Genomic DNA, 19,989 nt, shown 5'->3' with positions numbered 1-19,989 from the left:
TAAGTGTTATGGAGTCGGTAAGATAACACTTTGATGATCAGTAATAGTGAAACTTGGGTAGCGTTTGTTTATATATGAAGACTGCTCACCAGGAATTGGTTTATATTAGACTTGAAAACCAATCCCACGGTATTGTGTTCCTCAAACGGATTTTAAATCCATTACTTACTTAATTTATCACGGAAATGGTTTCAAAGCGAACCGAGAATATTAAAGTCTACATCCATGATGGCAAATTCATCAGTCAGTTTCAGCCTGAAATTTGATTACGCATTAGATAACATGAAAGGATGAAACAGACAAGATGCAGAAATAAATTGTCTGTTTTATTTAAATAAATATTTAGATGAAATTCTACTCTCCCATACATACACGCGCATGCATACGAATATATATTATCTACACATGTAAACGTCTCATGCTTTTAGAATCATATCTATCTATCTATCTATCTATCTATCTATCTATCTCTCTCTCTCTCTCTCTCTCTCTATATATATATATATATATATATATATATATATATATATATATATATATATAAGTGAAATTGCCTCTGTGTGTGTCTCTTTGTGTACATTTCCCTACCAAACTACTTTATAGACTTGAGATTTTACATAAATGGTATTGAAATTTGGGAAAATTTTTTTAACTGGCTTTCGGCCAGAAATTTGGCTGTCAAGTTCAACGATTTGACCTTTGAAAACTCTACCAATCTCCTCCGCTAATTTGGGTCTAAACACTTGAAATTTAAGATGTAGGTTACTTGGATCAAACTTTTTAATTTGGTTTGAGCCGAAAACAATAAATGTTAAGGAGTAAAAATTGGGGTCAAAGTTTTTTTTTTAATTGACTTCTGCGGTCTCTACCAAATTATTCAGCCATTTTTTTTATCTAAATATTTGAAATTTTACATAAAGTGTATTTAGACATAGGGCAAGCTTTTTAATCGTTTTTTGGGCGAAATTTTGGCTGTTAAGAGGTCAAAGAAAGCCCCCCCCCCAAAAAAAACGTAAACCAACAAACAGGAAGTCCAATGTCGCGGCCCACAAAGCCAAGAAAGCCAAAACTCACAAGAGCCAAGAAAGCAAAAAAAAAAAAAAAAAAAAAACAGATGTGTCTAACTGCCGAGTCCAAATTGGACTTCCAGTTTGTTGGCTTTCTTGGCTCTTGTGAGCTGCGACATTGTCTGGCTGTGTAAATAATTATATATTCTCTCACATTCTGAAGATTCTATTACTGATTGCTCGCCAGTTTAGCGTTTCGTGATAACATTGCCCTTACGAGTATAAGAATCGAAACTGAAACTGTAGCACTCAAAGCTGTTGACGTTACCACTGTACCAACGTGACATGAATACAAACCGATTAAAAATTAAAAATAAACGTAAGATGAATGTACAAAATATTTAACTATTCTGACCCGTTTTTTTTTTTTACTTTGTTTGAAAACTATTTAAACAAAACTATTTAAACAAAATTATTTAAACCGGCTGTAACTCATAAAAGAACGGCCCGTAAAAAAAATCCAATCATTTGAGGCCCCAAGCGCCGGTATGCGACTTTTAGTTTCGGAGGAGATAGAGTTTGAAAATATGGAGACAGACAGACAGACCGACAGACAGACATATAGCCGTTTATATATTAGATTACTTATGTTTCTTTACCGGAAGAAATCATTTCGCTAATTTCTATTTCTAATAGATTAGACCACTAGAAAAGGCACACGGAAAAGGCCGCAGAGTATAACAACCGAAAACTGTTCTTACTATGAGAACCACGAATGCGAATAATAGTCCCCCAAACGTATTAATAACGCAAGTATTTTATTCTTTTGTGTATTCATAGATGGCAATTACTTTCCACTAGTCCTCCTCCGTCATCGGTCGAATAATCACCGTGCTATCCGTCCGAAAGAAAAATCCTGCTACACAAATAATTTGTTTAACTTCAAAGACTTACTGACATTTTTTTTTTTATTTGAGTCAATTAGTTTTATATTGTTCGGTCCGGTTTGCCAGCGATTGCTATGAAAAATCACCCACCACCTATACCTCACCCGGTGTTTTCAAATAAAACAGTACCATCTGTGACACAGGCATGTGTAGTCGAGCGTTAGGGTTAACTGTGTTGGGTCAGGCTTCTCGATATTCGTTTAAAACAAGAACTCGCACACACGTACAATTTGTATTGATTGCAGTAGTAGTAGTAGTAGGAGGAGGAGGAGAAGGAGTTATAGCTGTTTCGTTTTACGGCATGTCAACACTTGTTGAGTCATTTTATACCGAATTAATTTGTTTTGAAGGCGTACATATTCTCGATTATTTTTACACGATGGATTAAATTTACCCCTTAGATGGGACCTGAGAATAATGACAGTGGAAAAGAAACCTTAACTCCCTATCCTCTCAGCTAACAATTTTGGATTTCACCACCGCATATAGCTTCGTATAATACCGAGAGTAACTTCCATTAAACCCATACATGGGAAGCTCATGAGTATCACAGCTCCTGGTGCAAGTGGTTATTGGAGTACCAGCAATTTAGAAGCTTTTTAATAACAGTCGAAAATGTGATACGACTCTTTCGTTGACAAGTCTACTTGATAATTCTTATCGCGGCCCCACCCGTGGATCAAACAATCTATCGTGCATAGCCTACTAGCAGGCCGCCCGACGTTGTCCGGTCGTAAAATACGCATAAATATTATATTTTAATTCATACAGAAACTGAGATATGTGCACGCGAGTAGTACGTGTTTTCTAAGCAGTTCACTTTTTGTAAGTAAAAAAAGTACTCGAGGTGAGATCGAAACCAAAACCTAAAAACAGTTATTCAAGTACGGTAACCATGCGGCCAGCTTGACACGATCTTTAAAAAGTGTTTTCAAACCTGCTTGTTCTTAACATAAGGAACATTGTCATGTGAAGGAATCACCCATGCGCATTCCTAAAACAGTTGACAAACAGATAAAAATCCGATGACCCTTACGTACCAATTTTTCAATTTTGACTCCTTAGCAGCCCTTTTTCCATATTAAAAGATTTCCACATGTCTGAATACCTTATATACCAAATTTCAAGTCTGTAGATAAAAATTCGTTAGAAGTCTCCTCACACAAATACACTTTCTCACTTTTATAGATATATAGATTTATTTATGGAATATGCGACTAATGAAACAAATGGACGTACAAACCTTACGTATACAAAACGTACAAGCGTTTTCGGCATCTTACAGGAAGGACCACATAAAACTTGTCAACATCCACAATGGAATCAATTCAACATGATATGCTGAGTTTATTAATCCAACCTAGTGTCCAGATTATTAGTGCCACCTCTTCAATCGCAGCGGAGACGTCACGGACACTTATTTAATTTAATTAATGACGCGTGACACCATAGATCATGGTAAATTGGTTTGTTTCACGATCTCCTCTCTCTCACTATTAATCGAAGAAACGCCTCGAGCCTGCTCTCAGTCTGCAAGTCAGCCAAAATCCGGCAAAACTTACTAACGTTCCGAATATTTAAGTTTGGCAGTCGTAAAAAATATTTAGAATACCAACTTCCAAAGTTATATTCATCCTAGGCGGGCTGAACCGGCTTTCTCCTTCGGAGGAAGTTCCATGAGAGTATAAAGTTCACAAACAGTTTCCAGTCGCTTGTATATCTACAGCAGGGGAGACAACAACGGTAAGTTTCTGTAGGTCTTGCAGGGAGGTGTCGACGTCTCTCTACATACAGCGCCTGATGTTCCAAAATAGTTGATGTAACGAGAACTGATGCACAAACGTGATTATGCTGTACATTCAACAATAAAGACATTATTTACATGAACTTAGAAATGAAAAAATAATGGTCGTATTTTGACAAATATTGGATTATCAATTTATTGAATAACTTCCTTAAATATATACAATAGGTATTTGATTATCATAGCGTTGTATTACTTGGCACAGAAATCTCGCCCTTGGATCGGAGTGAGGTATTATTTTTTTAGGGGGGGGGGAAGACAGTCGGTCCTAGCAGGTCATCATCTCAGGAATTATCTCATTTGAGAGGAAGAATGAGTTGATCGCGAGTTTCATGAGGCACGACAATGGCAAATCTTGCACATCATTTTTAGGGTTGCCAGATTTCTTACTGTCTACCATTGCTGCAGGGATGGTGGGTGCAGATAAATATGATTTTTTTACAAGGGAGTCATCGCTTATCAAGGCCTGAAGACCACTCTAGGATAATAGTTAATGAGTATAATGTGGTGACTGAAACGGCAGTTTAGTGATCGTTGGTGATGGAAGTTTGGTAGAATATGATTATTTAAAGGGGCGGCGAGACATCAAAAACTTGTTTACATTGAATTTGAAGACGACCATGTTGTAGTCAACTGGAAAAAATGTTACACAGACGGGCAATTCTAAGAAAGAAGCGTTGTTCATGCAATTTGCGTTCAGATTTAGATATGCAGACAGTGAGTGTGTGAGAAAGAGAGAGAAAGTGAGAGAGAGAGAGAGAGAGAGAGAGAGTTGGGGAAATTGTTGATGGTGATTGTAGCTAGAGGAATGCTTTGTGTGAGAGTTTGGCGTGAGAAGACCATAATTTGAAACGAGCACTTGCCATGAAAATGATGATAGAGAAGAGACAGACTAGCAAAGTCTCTTCTGTGGGAAAGAGGTCATGGAGATGAGAAAAGGGAATCATATACCAGGCCTCCAGGTCGGTTCTGAACGTGTTCCTGTCCAGATGTGGCAACACTACTCAATTTTAGAGCGTACGAGGTGCTTGCAATAAGTAATGCCCCTGACCCACTTCCCACAGCAGTAGAGCAACGACACTTGGCACAGTTATTAGTATTTCTCTACATAGGAACCACCCAGAGTTATCATTTCTCCCAGAATTATCATTTCTCCCATCGTTTGATGCAGCTGTGGAGACCGTTTTTGTAGAACACCCCAGGTTGGTCCTCCAACCACGACGTGACTTCAGAAATCAAGGCTGCATCATCATTTAAGCGTTGCCTTAAGGAGAAGTTCTTTCCGACCACCTAGAAAACCTCATCAGTATGCCCTGTATTTAAGAATTCAGGTGATAAGTCATCTCCCTCTCAGTACAGACCAATAAGTCTTCTGTGTGTTATGAGTAAGTTGCTGGAATCCATATTAATTAAAGAAATAGTCAACCACCTCAGCAGAAACAACCTTCTTAGTGACATGCAACATGGTTACCGTTCTGCAAGATCTACCGCAGATGTGCTAACGGTTATATCTCACAGGAGTAGTGAATCTCTTGACAAAGGCTTCCTTTCTAGGGCAATTGCTCTTGACATATCAAAGACCTTCGACAAAGTATGGCATAAGGGCTACTTCACAAGACTTCCAGCTACGGTATAACTGGAAATGTTTTCTCAATCATTAAATCATTTCTCTCCGATAGGCTCATAAGAGTAGTGGCCGATGGACAAAAATCAGAGGCCTGCAGTATTAATGCTGGAGTCCCTCAAGGGTCAATCCTGGGCTCAACTCTCTTCCTGATCTACATCAATGACCTCCCTAAACACATATTTAAATCATTCGTTGACATCTATGCTGATGACACGACCATCTATGGCAACACATCAAAGGCTGTAAATGACAAAGTCCTCTCTGATTCTTTCTCCTCTGATCTCGAGCGCGTGGTTCAGTGGGGGAAGATGTGGCTGGTTACTTTTAATGCATCTAAAACCAAACTCCTATCTTTACATCATCAACGCTCTGATCCCCATCTGGCATCAATTGAAATGGATTGCTCTCGTCTAGGAGAAGCCCCATGTTTTGACAAGCTTTGTTCTTTACTCCTGATCTGAAATGGAACACGTACATCAAGTCTGTTGCCAAGGTCGCTGGAAAGATGGTGGGATCCTTCTACCGCTCCAGAAGATATCTAACTACTGATGCAATTCTCTATCTATATAAAAGCCAAGTACGTCCAAGGATGGAATACTGCTGCCATATTTGGACAGGAGCTGCTAAAAACAGCCTATCCTGCCTTGACAGAGTACAAAATAGACTTTGTGGCTTAGTGGGGGATGCCCTTTTCTCTTCCCTGCAACCTCTCTCCCACAGAAGAGACGTTGCGAACCTATCCTTGTTTTATCGTTATTTCCATGGCAGGTGCTCGTCTGAACTCCAATCTCTAGTTCCCCCTCGCCAATCTTTCACGAAAAACACCCGTCTAGCTGAATCCACTGTGAAAAATTTCCCCCACTCTTTATCTGTGCCTAAATCAAAACGTGGATTCCATGAACAAAGCTTCTTTCTAAGAACTGCACGCCCTTCGAACTCTGTTCCGTCTGCCTGTTCCCACCTGATTACAACTTGGATGTATTCAAGTCCAACGTTAACAAATTCCTAATGAACCACCCTCTTAAGTAAACACTTCATAAAATCTCCACACTAACGTACTGTACTTGCAATAACCTTTATCCCTGAGTGGCTTCCGGGCCTTGATAAGTGGTGACCACCGTGTAAAAAAAACCTGGGAAACGCTTTGCTTTCAAAAACAACTTTATGGTTGGGAAGAGGTGAAAGTCAGAGGGTGCAAGGTCAGAAAACTAGAGAGGATGGGGGAGGATTTCATAACCACACACCCGTGCTTCTGATCTGACGACAAGCTAGTTGTGGACCGGAGCGTTGTCCTGCAGGAGGAGGGTACCTTTGCTGATCTTGCACCGCCTCTTGATTTTGATAGCTTTCTCTTAATTTCCTCAAAATTGAAGCATAATAGGCTCCTGTACTTGTGGTACTCTTTGCCAGGAAATCTGTCATCATTACTCCGTCCTTGTCCCAGAAGACTGGATCATAGTGATGGACCCAGGTTTCATCCTGTGTAATCAGTCTTTTGAAAAACTTTGACTCATCTTTTTGGCACATCTCCAAATTCATCCTCGAGCACTCGACGCGTTTTCGCTTCTGGAATGGTGTGAGCAACCTGGGAATTCATCTGGCAGACGCCTTATGCATATGCAAATGGTCATGAATGATAGTTGCCACAGACCCTGTACTAATCTTGACATCTTGGGCTATTTGACGAATAGCAATGCGCCGATCTTCCAAAATGGCAGCCTCAACTTGATGGATAAATGCCTCATCAATGGCAGAAGGAGGGCGACCAGGTCTTGGAGCTCTTTCCACAGACTTCCGGCCATGTTTGAATTCACGATGTCAGCGTTTTACAAGGTCATATGATGGGGCATTATCACCATAAGTTTCTTTCATTTCATCAAAAGTCTCCTGTGGTGTGCGTCCTTTCAAATACAAAAACCGGATCACTGCTCGACATTCAACAGGCTCCATTTCACACCTGACTCAGTTCAAACACCTGTAAAACAGAAACCACAATTAGCTCAGAGCTGTAATTTGCTAAATAACCCGTAGAGATATAAATCATTGCACATGTAAAATTTTAGCTAGATCAGACAACTGAAAGTGGGCCAGAGGCATTACTTATTGCACGCCCCTCGTATTTGTCTCTTATACGGGTAGCGGATTGTCCCAGGTACTTACATAGTAAAGACGTTTTGACGGATCCGTGGCGTAATGGATAAAATACTAAGCAAAATCGAGTTCTAAGCGACACTCTTCTAGAGGTTGAAGGTTTAATCCTCAGTACCGGTGGTACTGAGAATACAGTTTAGATTTCTACTCTCTCATAACTGATGAAAAAACAACATGCTGCTCTCGTGAATAAACGATTCCGTTCGTAATTCAGACTGTCTGAGAATATCGACTTCCTGACTTAAAACGTACCAAACATTGAGTTAATTGCTTTTTTCTTGTTCTTAGTAAAACTTAATTATGTTCTACAAAGCCAAAGACAATAATTTCTTTACGAAACACGCAAACCAAATGACATGATTAAATATTTGAAGATATAAAGAACTTGAAGCAGAAATATTCATTTAAGATAACCGGATTCTGCATTTAATAATTCAAAAAGTGTTGATATGCCGTAAAACAACCAAACGAAACGAAACCAAACCGTTCGTAATTCCATACACACAGTCAATTTCGACGGAAAGATTCCTGAGTTCGACAAGATACATCTGAAAAAGACCGGAGGTTACATCGACCGAATCCTTGTGCAAATAACATTGATGATGATAGTTGGAATACACATTATCAATCCTGTTTTAAAAATCCGGAAACAAAATTGAATTTATTGTTGTTTCGAAATAGAAGGTCGGGCGAAATTTGTCGCTACTATTTTGATAATTCAATGCGTGTTTTTTTGTTTTGTTTTTTTAGCCGTTTTTATTTTGTTTCTAACATGGCGACTAACGAACCGTGAGAACACGACTTTGACACAGATACATCTATTTTCGAACACAATGGAAAAATACACGCATAAATGTTATTTTCGTCAAGAAAACTAAATTATTTCGTCGTTATACACTTGAAGTAAACAAAACATTCCTAAACATTTATTTATGAAAATCGGATATTTATAGCCACAGATAGCCAAAGTAATATTTTTCGACGTCTCCACTAAACACTAACTCTCGCTTCCCGTTTCTCAGACTGCACCAACATGTAGAAATTTAAATGTCATGTGAACAAACATCTCGCTGCGGATCTCCATACTTCAGATGCCCATAAACATCTGGCTCCTAATTCACAGTATCACTTACGTCTCTGTGGCAATGTGCCTTGTCGGGGGGATTATAAGAAAAAACAACAACAAAAACACAAAAGTAGACAGCTCAAAGTTTTAATGAAATTTTTTAAGGCTTTATTTAGTAGAGAGCCTTGTATACGCATAGATTCCATCGCCTGCCCCCTCTCTCTCTCTCTCTTTCTCTCTCTCTCTCTTTCTTTCTCCAAACTTTCATTATTTATGTATCCATCAGTGACACCAGTATTTATTCATTTTTCTATCGTAGTATATTACTTATTTATCCGCATGACCTGTCCGTCTGACTCATTGTACGATGAAGTCTCCCAGAAACAGGTTAGTTTGACATTAATGTTATTCTAGTCCAGAGCGGACCCTAGGTCAAATCGGAACTATTGTCCTTCGCCTCAGGAATTTAGTTTTCTGATAATGTCAAAGATATACATTCCATACATGCGTATGTTCACACATACACGCACGTATGAACGTTTGTATACAAACACACAATATCGCCAGGCCCTAAAAATAAGCTATTTTATTCTTTTGTTAAATTCTAAATGATAATAAAACGTAGTCGCACACCCATTCCAAAGTACACTCCATACTGTGACTAAGAAAACGAGCCAGTTAGTATCCATTGGACATTTTACAATTTTAATTTTGGTGAAAAGAGACGTTGAGATCATATGAGATCTATGTTTACTTTGTAGCAAAACAGTGTCCTGGCGTTGCCCAGGTAAAAAGCTAAACTAAGGATCTTAACCTCAAGAAATAAACTGACTTGATGTGGAGACGGAAAACTCTCATTCATCGATTCCCCAAGTTGTGAACAGGGGAACGGCTTTTAGATATAAAGGTTGGATTTATTTGCTTCCTCACTGAGCAAATTAGGCACAAGGCCGTTTTTTAATGTGGAGAGGGGGGAAGGGGGAAGGGAAAAGGGGACCAGCTCCCGAGAGGTGGGAAATGGGAGCTGGATAGTGAGAGCCACTTGGTATATAGGGTTGCCCTACATGGACTAAAAGATTGCCACAAGGACAATAGTCTTTGATTGTGGCATCTGCCGGAACAGATACTACACTTTGAGATATTAAATTTTTTATTGTTTATTGATCTCGTCTCTATTGGAAATTTCAAAAGATTTCTCTCTCGGCCAGCATCTTTTATCATGGTTACCCCTTTCTTTGCCCGAAGGCCAAAAAAAGCCTCTCTGGGAGAGAGGTGGGACAGTTTGTATTTATTTGCTTCTTCACTAAGCAAATGAGGCACAAGGCTGTTTTTTTAATGTGGGGAGTGAAGGGGAAATGCGGACCAGCTTCCCGGGGAGTAGGGGAGCTGGATAGTGATAATTGGTATGAAGGGTTTCCCCTACATTGACCAATAACTGATTGCCACAAGGGCAATGGTCTTATATGTGGGGTTGCCCCCACATATGGTCTTTGCTTGAATTCTGTTGCCAAGGCCCCGCAGGGCCCGAGGACTGAATTAACACAAAGGTGATTTGATCTTGGCCAAAAGGCCAAGCAATCTAAAAAAAAAAAAAATGGGATTGAGAGTTGGGGAGGTGGGCCAGTTGTCTTTAGCAGGCATAGTATTCATAAACCATCCTGGAATTTGTCGAATACTTTGTAACCCTGTCTTTGTCTAGTATTTAGCCGCTAACGGTGGTCTGATATCAGTGGTTTAAAGTATATTTCTATAAGTTATTGCTTTGTATTAAAAGGGTACTTAGGAAAACCTACGAGTGATATAGTTACCAGTTATCTTACGCATGCTTGTCATTGGGTCCTAATAGAGCGATATATGAGTATTACAAGCATTTATCTGCGACCCTTTTGTACTGATAGCTGTTTATACGTTGTACAATGAAAGAACCGGGGCGACGTGTACAGACCTAAAAGTATAGTCACAAATTTACAGACAGGCGGCTTAAAATTATCTTAAAAAATCTTAAAATGCTCTCTTGCATCAAGGGATCTCTACTGTGAAGGGATAGGATTTATCAGCTTGTCGGGTTTGTCGGGAGTATTTACGTCGTGGGGGCACAAGTGTCTGCAGTTCGTCAGAGCATTCACCATTAAAATATTTGTAGAACAGGCTGAGGGATGCAACGTTTCGTCGATGGGACAGAGACTAAAGCTTAGATGACAGTTCAAGCCTATCAGATTGGCGACTATCTTTTGAACCTTGTCTAGGAGCGAGAGACTAGTAGCAGATGCACCAGATATGACAGCAATACTCCATACATGGGCGAATGGTGGCCTTATAGAGGTACAGGATACTTTCAGGTGTCAGTTTTCTAGCACGGTAGAGAGTACCTACCTTCTTCGCAGCGGCCCTGGCAATGTTTTCAATGTAATTGTTCCAACTCATGTTTCCTGTGAACGTTAGACCAAGCAGTTTGAAAGATGTGTTCTCAGATAGGGAGTCACTGGCCATTGCTATTGGCGGCAGAGAAGGTTTCTTGTAATTATTGAAGGAAACCAGCTTAGTCTTGGCAGCATTGAATGTGACCATCCATTTTTGTCCCCATTCTACCACAGATCGTAGGTCATCCTCTAGTGTTTTTGCCATTTCTTTAGTTATGTGTTCATTTGTTTTCCTGTCATGCATGTTATAGAGTGTGGTGTCATCAGCATATATACCCATCTCAGAGGCAGTTTTGTCGGGGAGGTCATTAATAAATATTAGGAACAATAGAGGTCCAAGGATAGACCCCTGAGGCACTCCCGCATTTATATCATATTGTTTAGATGTACGACCGTCGAGGACAACCTGGATTTTTCTCTTATCTAAGAAGGATTTAATTATGTTAAGTATTCTACCAGTGATACCGTATGATTTAATTTTCCTGATGAGACCCTCATGCCATACCCTGTCAGAAGCCTTAGATATATCTAGAGCTATCGCTCTGCCCTCTCCCGCTTTGTCCAGTGAATGGTATATACGTTCAGAGATTACAGTGATGATGTCTGCGGTGGAACGGGCTTGTCGAAATCCATATTGTTTGTCAGTCAGAAGTTTAGCATCTGTAAAGTGACGGACTAGAGCATGGTTAATTATGGTCTCAAATATTTTGGCGACAAGTGGGAGGAGGCTAATGGGACGATAATTTGATGGATAAGTTCTTTCGCCAGAATTCTTGAATACTGGTACCACAGAAACAGTTTTCCAACAGCCCGGAAAGCATGATTCATTAAGGCATTTGTTGTAGAGTTTGGAGAGAACTGGAGCTACTTCAGCTGACCACTTTTTTAATAGCACAGCTGGGATGAGATCCGGTTCACATGCTTTTGAAGTGTCAAGATCGTCTAGCGTGGCGTCTGTCCGCAAAGGAAAGTCAGGCAGGGGGGTGGTTGGAAGGGTCCAGTGTGGAGTTGGAGGCAAACCGGCTGACAAGCATATTAGCCTTGTCGGTTGCTGAGCAAACAACCTTGTGATTGTTGGTTAGTGGAGGAATTGTTGATTGCCCATTATTTACTACACTGTTGTAGATTTTCCAGAAGTCACGGGTTCCTAATTTTTGTGCTTTGATGCGTTTTTTAGTGGTTTCAGTAAATTCTCTCTTAGCTGTCGCTATTTCCTTCTTAACGTTACTTCTAGCTTCTATATACTTCTGTTTGTTTGAACTGGACTTATGTCGGTTAAATCTATTGTCTTTTTTTAAATTAATTTTCACCCAAAACAAGGCGCAGTGCCACTTTGAAGTAGGGGGCTACTATCGGGGGCATACGTTGCAGGAGCATTATGATGTGAGATGAGTAGCAAGATGTTTGTTCACATTACACTAAAACTTCTGCATGTCAGTACAGTTGGGAAAAGCAGAATCCCAGGAGGGAGTTCCAAAGTCTAGCTGGTCGGCAGCATTCTCGTCGAAGGGGTACAAGGGTTTGTAGTTCGTCAAAGCATTCGCCATTAAAGTACTTGTAGAACAGGCAGAGGAGTGCAACATTTCCTCGGTGGGACAGAGGCTGAAGCCTAGATGACAGTTGAGGACCTCTCAGGTTCAAGACTCTCTCGACACTGTCCAGGAGTGAGAGACAAGCAGCAGATATACCAGTCCAAATGTGACCACAGTACTCCATACATGGGCGAATGGTGACCTTCTGTCAGATCAATGAACATTTTTATTCAAACTTAACTGTGACGGACCAATCAGTTTTTTTTAATGTAAATGTGATAGATCGACGTATCAGATCGGTGCAAAACTTTTCGCCGGTTTGTAAAAGATGAATGTTAAAACATTGTAATTTATTTGATATATATTTTTATTACTTAAACATATCATCATGATTAATTTATATCGTTTTCTTTCAGATAATTAAAGCATCATTTTTATTTTTTTGTAATATCCTCACACATGTTGACCTGAAAACGACATTCTTTAGTTAATATAAAGGGAGTAATCTTCCATAATAATGCTCGTCCTGACATAACACCACTGACCAAAGATCTGAGAGAATTTGGGTAAGAAACTTTCCCCATCTTGCATATTCTCCTGACTAAGCTCTCTCAGGTCATCACTTATTTCGAGGGTCGGAAAGCCTTAGGTTAACATCACGAGAGAAAATTGCACATAAATTATGTTCATATTTCGCATCAAAACCAAAAAAGATTTTAACAGCGAGACGTTTATAAATGCGTTGACAAAGAGTATCAAGTTATAGAGATCAAAGGTCATTATTTTTTTAAAAAGAGTTTTTCATTTTCAAAATGAAATTTGAAATCGCTAAAACCCCCTAATCAATGTTGTTTTTTTTTTCAAACTTATGCGTGACAGAACAACGAGTGCTTCTAGTCCAAACTTTAGTGTAACAAAACAAAAAAAAAATCAAATTCAAAATTAAGCGTTACAGACGTATTGGCAGTCATAACCTCTTATATATAAGTTTAGACGTACCTCAATAAGATACGTCCATTGACCTTGAATGTTTAATAGTGAAACGTGACGGGCCAACCGACCGCATCTAATACGCGATTATAAACTTAACAAGTGAATTAAAGAACTGAAAACTTGTTTCAGTTTGAAGAATACGAATATTGTTTACACAAGTGAAGTGCCCCTTCCAATCTGGCAAATAAAAAGAATGGAAATGCCAGAACTTTTTGCAAACGTTTGCATATAAATGCAATTAATAATAGGCTCTTTCATATTCAAAGAAAACGACCTATTAAAAACTGGGTTAATGCCATGTTGTTTTAAAAGCTTTCTGTCGGAACAGCGCCGCTAAAACAGGCTGGTGGCAACATGTAACACACACACACACACACACACACACACACACACACACACACACACGTGCGCGCACACACACTCACATACACATACACACACACACATATATATATATATATATATATATATATATATATTCTGGATTGAGGTAGTTGCTTACACAATGTCAAAACATTGTTAATTCACTGCCCGCATAGAAGCAGTCAAAGAGCGCAACGGTTAGAATCTCCGACTGTCGCCTGGGCAGTCGGGTTTCGGTCGGCTTGAGGTAGTTGCTTGTCTAGCCGCACTGACCCGTGAAACAGTACTGTATGTGGATGACTATATATATATATATATATATATATATATATATATATATATATATATATATATATATATATATATATATAAATTTTGAAAAAGGTCAGAAAACATTGGTACAGTCGGTTTAAAATCCGATAGAATAGGATCAGTTAATGGTCTAAAAAATGTTAAATTCTCTCCAGCCTCTGTTCGTATCCATTTTTCCTGGACGCCAATACCGGAAAGAGCAGATATAAAGAGAGGCTATAAAGAATCTAATATTTTTCGCACATAAACTGGTCTAATAATATCGCATATATATTTTGCTTTTTTCTCATAAACACCATACAGTTTGTTTATATATATATATATATATATATATATATATATATATATATATATATATATATATTTAAGCGTATTTTACGATCGGGCAATGATGGGCGGCCTGATTTTATATATATATATATATATGCGCGCGCGTGTGTATGTGTGTGTTCATATATATGTGCGTGTGTGTGCCAGGTAAAGAATATTCAAGGATAAAAATGAACAAATTTAACGAGGTTCTATTATAATGCTCGATATTAAATAGAGCAAGATATACTTTTTATTAATATTGAAACATTTTAATATCGCTACACGATAATGACTACGTTTCAGTCAATTAGTTATGAATAACAAGATCTCCTCAGGCAATGTTACTTTTAACAGTCAAATCCTAATTCTGATTTGACTTTCTTAAAAACGTTATCGCCGGACGAGATCTTTTGTTATTCATAATTAATTGTACCGAAACGTTGTCAGGTATAGCGATATTAAAATGTTTATACATCTATAATATAAAGCTGAATGTGTGTGTGTGTTTGTGTGTGTGTGTGTGTGTGTGTGTGTATGTGTGTGTGTGTCTGGTCACGAATAGGCTCCTATATGGTTGACTATGTTAAAAAACTGATTACATATAATGATAGAAGATGTATCGAGACACAGGAATGGGTATGTTTGATCTGGCATAATGACGATTCATTAAAATTGTGGTGTCTGCGTACGCACCTGGTCCACAAAGTATGCAAATAAAAAATTTTAAATTAAAAAAAAACGTTTACAAGTGTTTTTGATATAGATGTACATAATAATACTTTGATAAGTATGTTTTAACTTAAATAGGGATGGTATAATAAAATTGTGGGGTCTGCGTTCACGCCTGGCCTCCATAGAATGGAAATAGGCACAAACTTTAATAAAGACTTTTCATATCTATCTGCGTAAGTATACTTTGATAATTATGTTTTAGTTTGAAGAAATATGGTCTGATAAAATTATGGGGTGTTTGTTCGTACCTGACCTCCATAGAATGTAAATAATATGTCACAAAGTTTAACAAGGTTTCTTAAAAGGGGTGAGGGCCCACAATAACACCTTAACTTTAATCTTAATTCACGTTAGCTTTTATTTATTTTTTTGAGTTGTCAAATAAATTCAGATTATAAATTAACGTTCTTATTAAAGTGAAAGCCCCCCCCCCAAAAAAAAAGTCGGAACTTTAGACAATTCTGGACACAAATTTTGCATAATTCTGTTTTTTTTTCTTCTCCACTTTCACGTGGCACTCTTTCGAAAATAGATAAATAGATAATAATAATAAAAAATTAGAACGTTACTTGTTATCGTGTAAAAAGAAGGAAAAATCCTGCTCACGTGATTACGTGTCTTTTTAAAAACATTTGCATAACCTTTTTATTTTTATTTATATATCTGTTTAAGCTTTTTTTGTCAGTGCACTAGAAGGAATTCAGTTGATTACAACCCTTTCTGCGTGTTCTTTACATTACAATAGTATAACCCTGAATCCGACGGCGCAATACTACACCGTCCAATACTCTAAAACTGAAACGAAGTTGTTCTGCTTGAAAAGGGCGCCATTTTCTTCTTGTTCATATTCATATCGATTCTTTGCTTTACAAAACTAAAGTAATTACGTGTTTACTTTTTTAATATCCCATTGTACTGTTTCGGATTATTTTACTAAAGTAAGTAAAGCTTCATTATTTTTCCAAACTGTTTTTCTTTCTTTGTTTTTCGATATTTCGTCGATATTATTTAGTAAGAGTGTTTAGCAGAAAAGCCAACAAACGACTACCCGAAAAAATAAATATACAAGGAATAAGTGTTCAGTTCATGTTTTTTTTTTGTTTTGAAATAGTTTTTAATGCTCTTTACTTTAAATAATTTCAACGAACCGAAATTAAACGAAATTTGAGGCGATAACTTCTTAAATTAATTTTTATATAAACTACACATACAATAATCGAATATTCCTCAAGCACAAAATAACGGAAAACATTAAATATGTTTATAAATATTCCTTACGTTGACGGAACTCTCTTAAATTGTTAACACAGAATGCTCAGGTGCCCCTCCTTCAAATTGAAAACGCGGCTCTCCATTTCGAAGTCGCTGCCATTTTGATTTTTTTTTTAAACCGGTTCGTTAATTTGTGCGAGACTAATGGGACAATGGGTGTGTCGATGTTAATCCCGCAAATTCCCCGGTAATAATAATGTGGGAGTTGAATAATAAGAATCAGAAGAAGAATTGAGTGTAAAATGGAATTGAAACAATCAAGCAATGATGACTTAGACGAATGAATAAATTAAATACAAAATTTATTTTTTTAAAAGATTGTAAATGAATGAAAAGAGAAGATAAAGTTTCTTCTTAATTGAAAGTCTCTACCTGCAACTGAGGTGATTTAATGAAAAGATGTAGAAAATGAAAGTTCTTGGTTAGAAATAACCAGTCTTTTTACGAAGAATTAAACAATATAAAAGGTCCGCCGTTTACTTAGCGGAGAGATAGAAAAGGGAAAAATGAAAAGTCTATTAGGGTTGCAAGTCCGTGTCCACGTGGAGAAATTAAATGTCGTGGAGCGCGCGTGTTTAACGTCCAAATGCGGACGGGTCGATGTTGATGTTTACGCCATGGTGCTAAAAGGTCGCCCCCCCCCCTCCCGTGTTTGGGCGAAAAATGCCCTTTTTATACTTGCTCGACCTGCTCTTTTTGAATTTGTTTTTCCCTGTAATCCGATTGGATGAAAAGAATAACATTCTTATAACGTAAGATGATTTAAATGACGTCCGCGCGAATAACTGAAATTTCGTTTAAGAACCACCGAATTTGCGTGGATGGGGAAAGAAAATGTACGCGCAGCTGAAACGAAACGATGTTAACATATCCACGCGCGTGCAACTGGGTTTTAATGTTGAGGCAGCGCGCCATTATTTTGTTTTGGAGTAGATTCGACGCGCGTGCGTCGGGGTTACGACAAATTAAAAATATATATATATTTTTACAAACTACTTAAAAATACAAACCAATGAACTTTTTCTACCATAAAAGTAACTTTTATTGACTATGGTAACATTTATTTCTTGTATATTTATATTATTATATATATAACATTTTCTCTTTGTAAGGAAACATCATTTTGTTGGTCACTCTTGCCTACGAATGGAAACAAAGTTGATATAAAAAAATGTATTTTCGCGAAAATTATCTTTACTTTCATCATATTTTGCTTACGGTAAAATTTTGGAGTATCAAAACCTATCTCTTTACAATCCCCTCCTTTTCATAACCTATCATACTTTCATCAATCACAGTCCATTTTCTGTAGGCTGATTTTGAACCCAGTCAACGACGGGTACTTCTGCTAGTATATATATATATATATATATATATATATATATATATATATATATATATATATATATATACATATATATATACATATATATATATATATATATATATATATATATATATATATATATACATATATATATATATATATATATATACATATATATATATATATATATATATACATATATATATATATATATATATACATATATATATATATATATATATATATATATATATATATAAATTTCGTAGGAAATATGTATATATATATAAATTTCGTAGGAAAAAAAGCAATAAAGTACTTGAATGTAATGTTTTGCGTAAACTAATATAAATAATTTATTTCAAAGCTACATCAATTTTCTTTCATTGTTTCATTGTTACGGGCATACTTTTTCTGGGCTAAAAAGACCTGTATGTCTCCTGCAATTCAACAGCACCTTAGCAAAAGAAAACAGCTCGAGAAACACTGTAAATACTTAGAGAAACAGACAATATACACTGTTAGTCTGTGAGTATCTCTGCGTGAAAGTTTCGTGTTTACGAGGAGCTGTCTGGTTATTTTTATTATCTAGTTACAACTTGATATTATTTATTGCGGAGGTCATTTATTTATTTGTTCATTATTCGTATTTGGATTTAGAGGTTGATGTTCAGTCTCGAAAGACAAAGGATACCCTATGTAGGGGCAACAGCGTGTGTAATTGTGAGGCAAGGGTTGCGCAATTCCAACCACACCTCTCCTGAATCGGCACTGTTTGAGTCCAACGGCAAGGAGAATCCAGGACGACTGAAAACAATACCAAGATATGCGGAGAGCACATACAGCACCTGGAAGTCCTAAATAGTCGCCCATTTAGTACTGACCAGGTTCAACGTTGCTTAACTTCGGTGATCCAGCAGGAACCGGTATGTCAACGTGATTATGCCGTACGGATTTAGGGGTATTAGCTTAATATATAGCATAATCATGTTTACATACCGATTAAACCATTGCTGTTAAGCATCGCTGATATGGGACCGTACTAAAATGTGTAACTATATGGGAATATCAGATGCAGTGCACGTTCTCCGTTCATCTCAATATTGTTTCCAGTCGACCTGGAATTCTCCTTGCCAAAATCAGGAAGCACCGACTCAGGAGAGAAGTGGTTAGAGATTGCGCAACAATTGTTTCACAATTCTGAGTGCATCATCCATCATCCCTACAGGATAATTAGATTATTCTCTCTATTCCGAGGAACGAACACATAGTTTAAAGCTTTATTTATTTATGTGAATAGCTGGTATGCTGTTTGATTCCGTATTTCGTGGTGTTCGGTGTTATGTGTTTATGTGGCCGGCTGTTGTTATTTATATATTTTATAATAATAATAATAATAATTTTGATTTCGTTTATCAACGTCTCTCTGGAAAGGGATGGGATTCATTTCCAGAGGATTTCCCTCAATCCCGGCTTCTAACCAGGAGCCTCAAAGATCAAGGGTGTTTCTAAGGATGTTGGTGGTACCTACAATTGCAGAGATCTGAAGGCCGCCTAAAACATCGGGGATTTGTAGTTTTTTTTCAACTGTCCTTCCAGACGACTTGATACTACTCCTAGTGTACCAACTACGACCGGGATTATTCATGTTTTAACCCCGTGTATACGCCTTATCTCCACCACTTCTCATTCTCCTTCTTTCTCTCTCACATTCCTGTCCCAGGGTACTGAAAAGTCTACAATCTGCCAGTTTTTTTAGACTTTGTCAATGACGACCAAATCCGGACGATAATAATAATAATAATAATAATAATAATAATAATAATATGAACAAATTTACACTTGGAACGTTAATGGAATAAAAATTTATAATGTTTTTTAAAGCTAAAACAACATGTTTAGTTTGTTTTGTTAATAAATAATAACAAATAAATTATTAAGATTCTTCGACGTCACAAATGTCTTTTTCAAAAGGATATGAGCGTTTAATTTCAGTGGATTTTTTTATCCTTCTTGGCTGATGCATGTTGTCGTTGTGAACCTAAGAGTCTGTGTTAGTGTTTCGACGATTGGTGGTTAAATACCATTACGTTTCATGTGATGATCTGTTGTTGAATAATAAAT

At 37.4% G+C, this 19,989-nt stretch overlaps 1 protein-coding gene across 1 annotated transcript in view; it reads left to right on the top strand.

The window, feature by feature from the left end:
- LOC145292168 (LYR motif-containing protein 1-like) overlaps positions 1 to 19,989 on the top strand; it is a 659,461-nt gene that overhangs the window by 19,751 nt on the left and 619,721 nt on the right. The window lies entirely within an intron of this gene.

The sequence above is a fragment of the Euprymna scolopes genome, chromosome 13 (assembly GCF_053919585.1).
Source record: "Euprymna scolopes isolate OS-2025 chromosome 13, ASM5391958v1, whole genome shotgun sequence".
Lineage (NCBI taxonomy): Eukaryota > Metazoa > Mollusca > Cephalopoda > Sepiida > Sepiolidae > Euprymna > Euprymna scolopes.
Note: the sequence above shows the minus strand (reverse complement) of the source record. Positions and strands in the feature narration are given on the sequence as shown.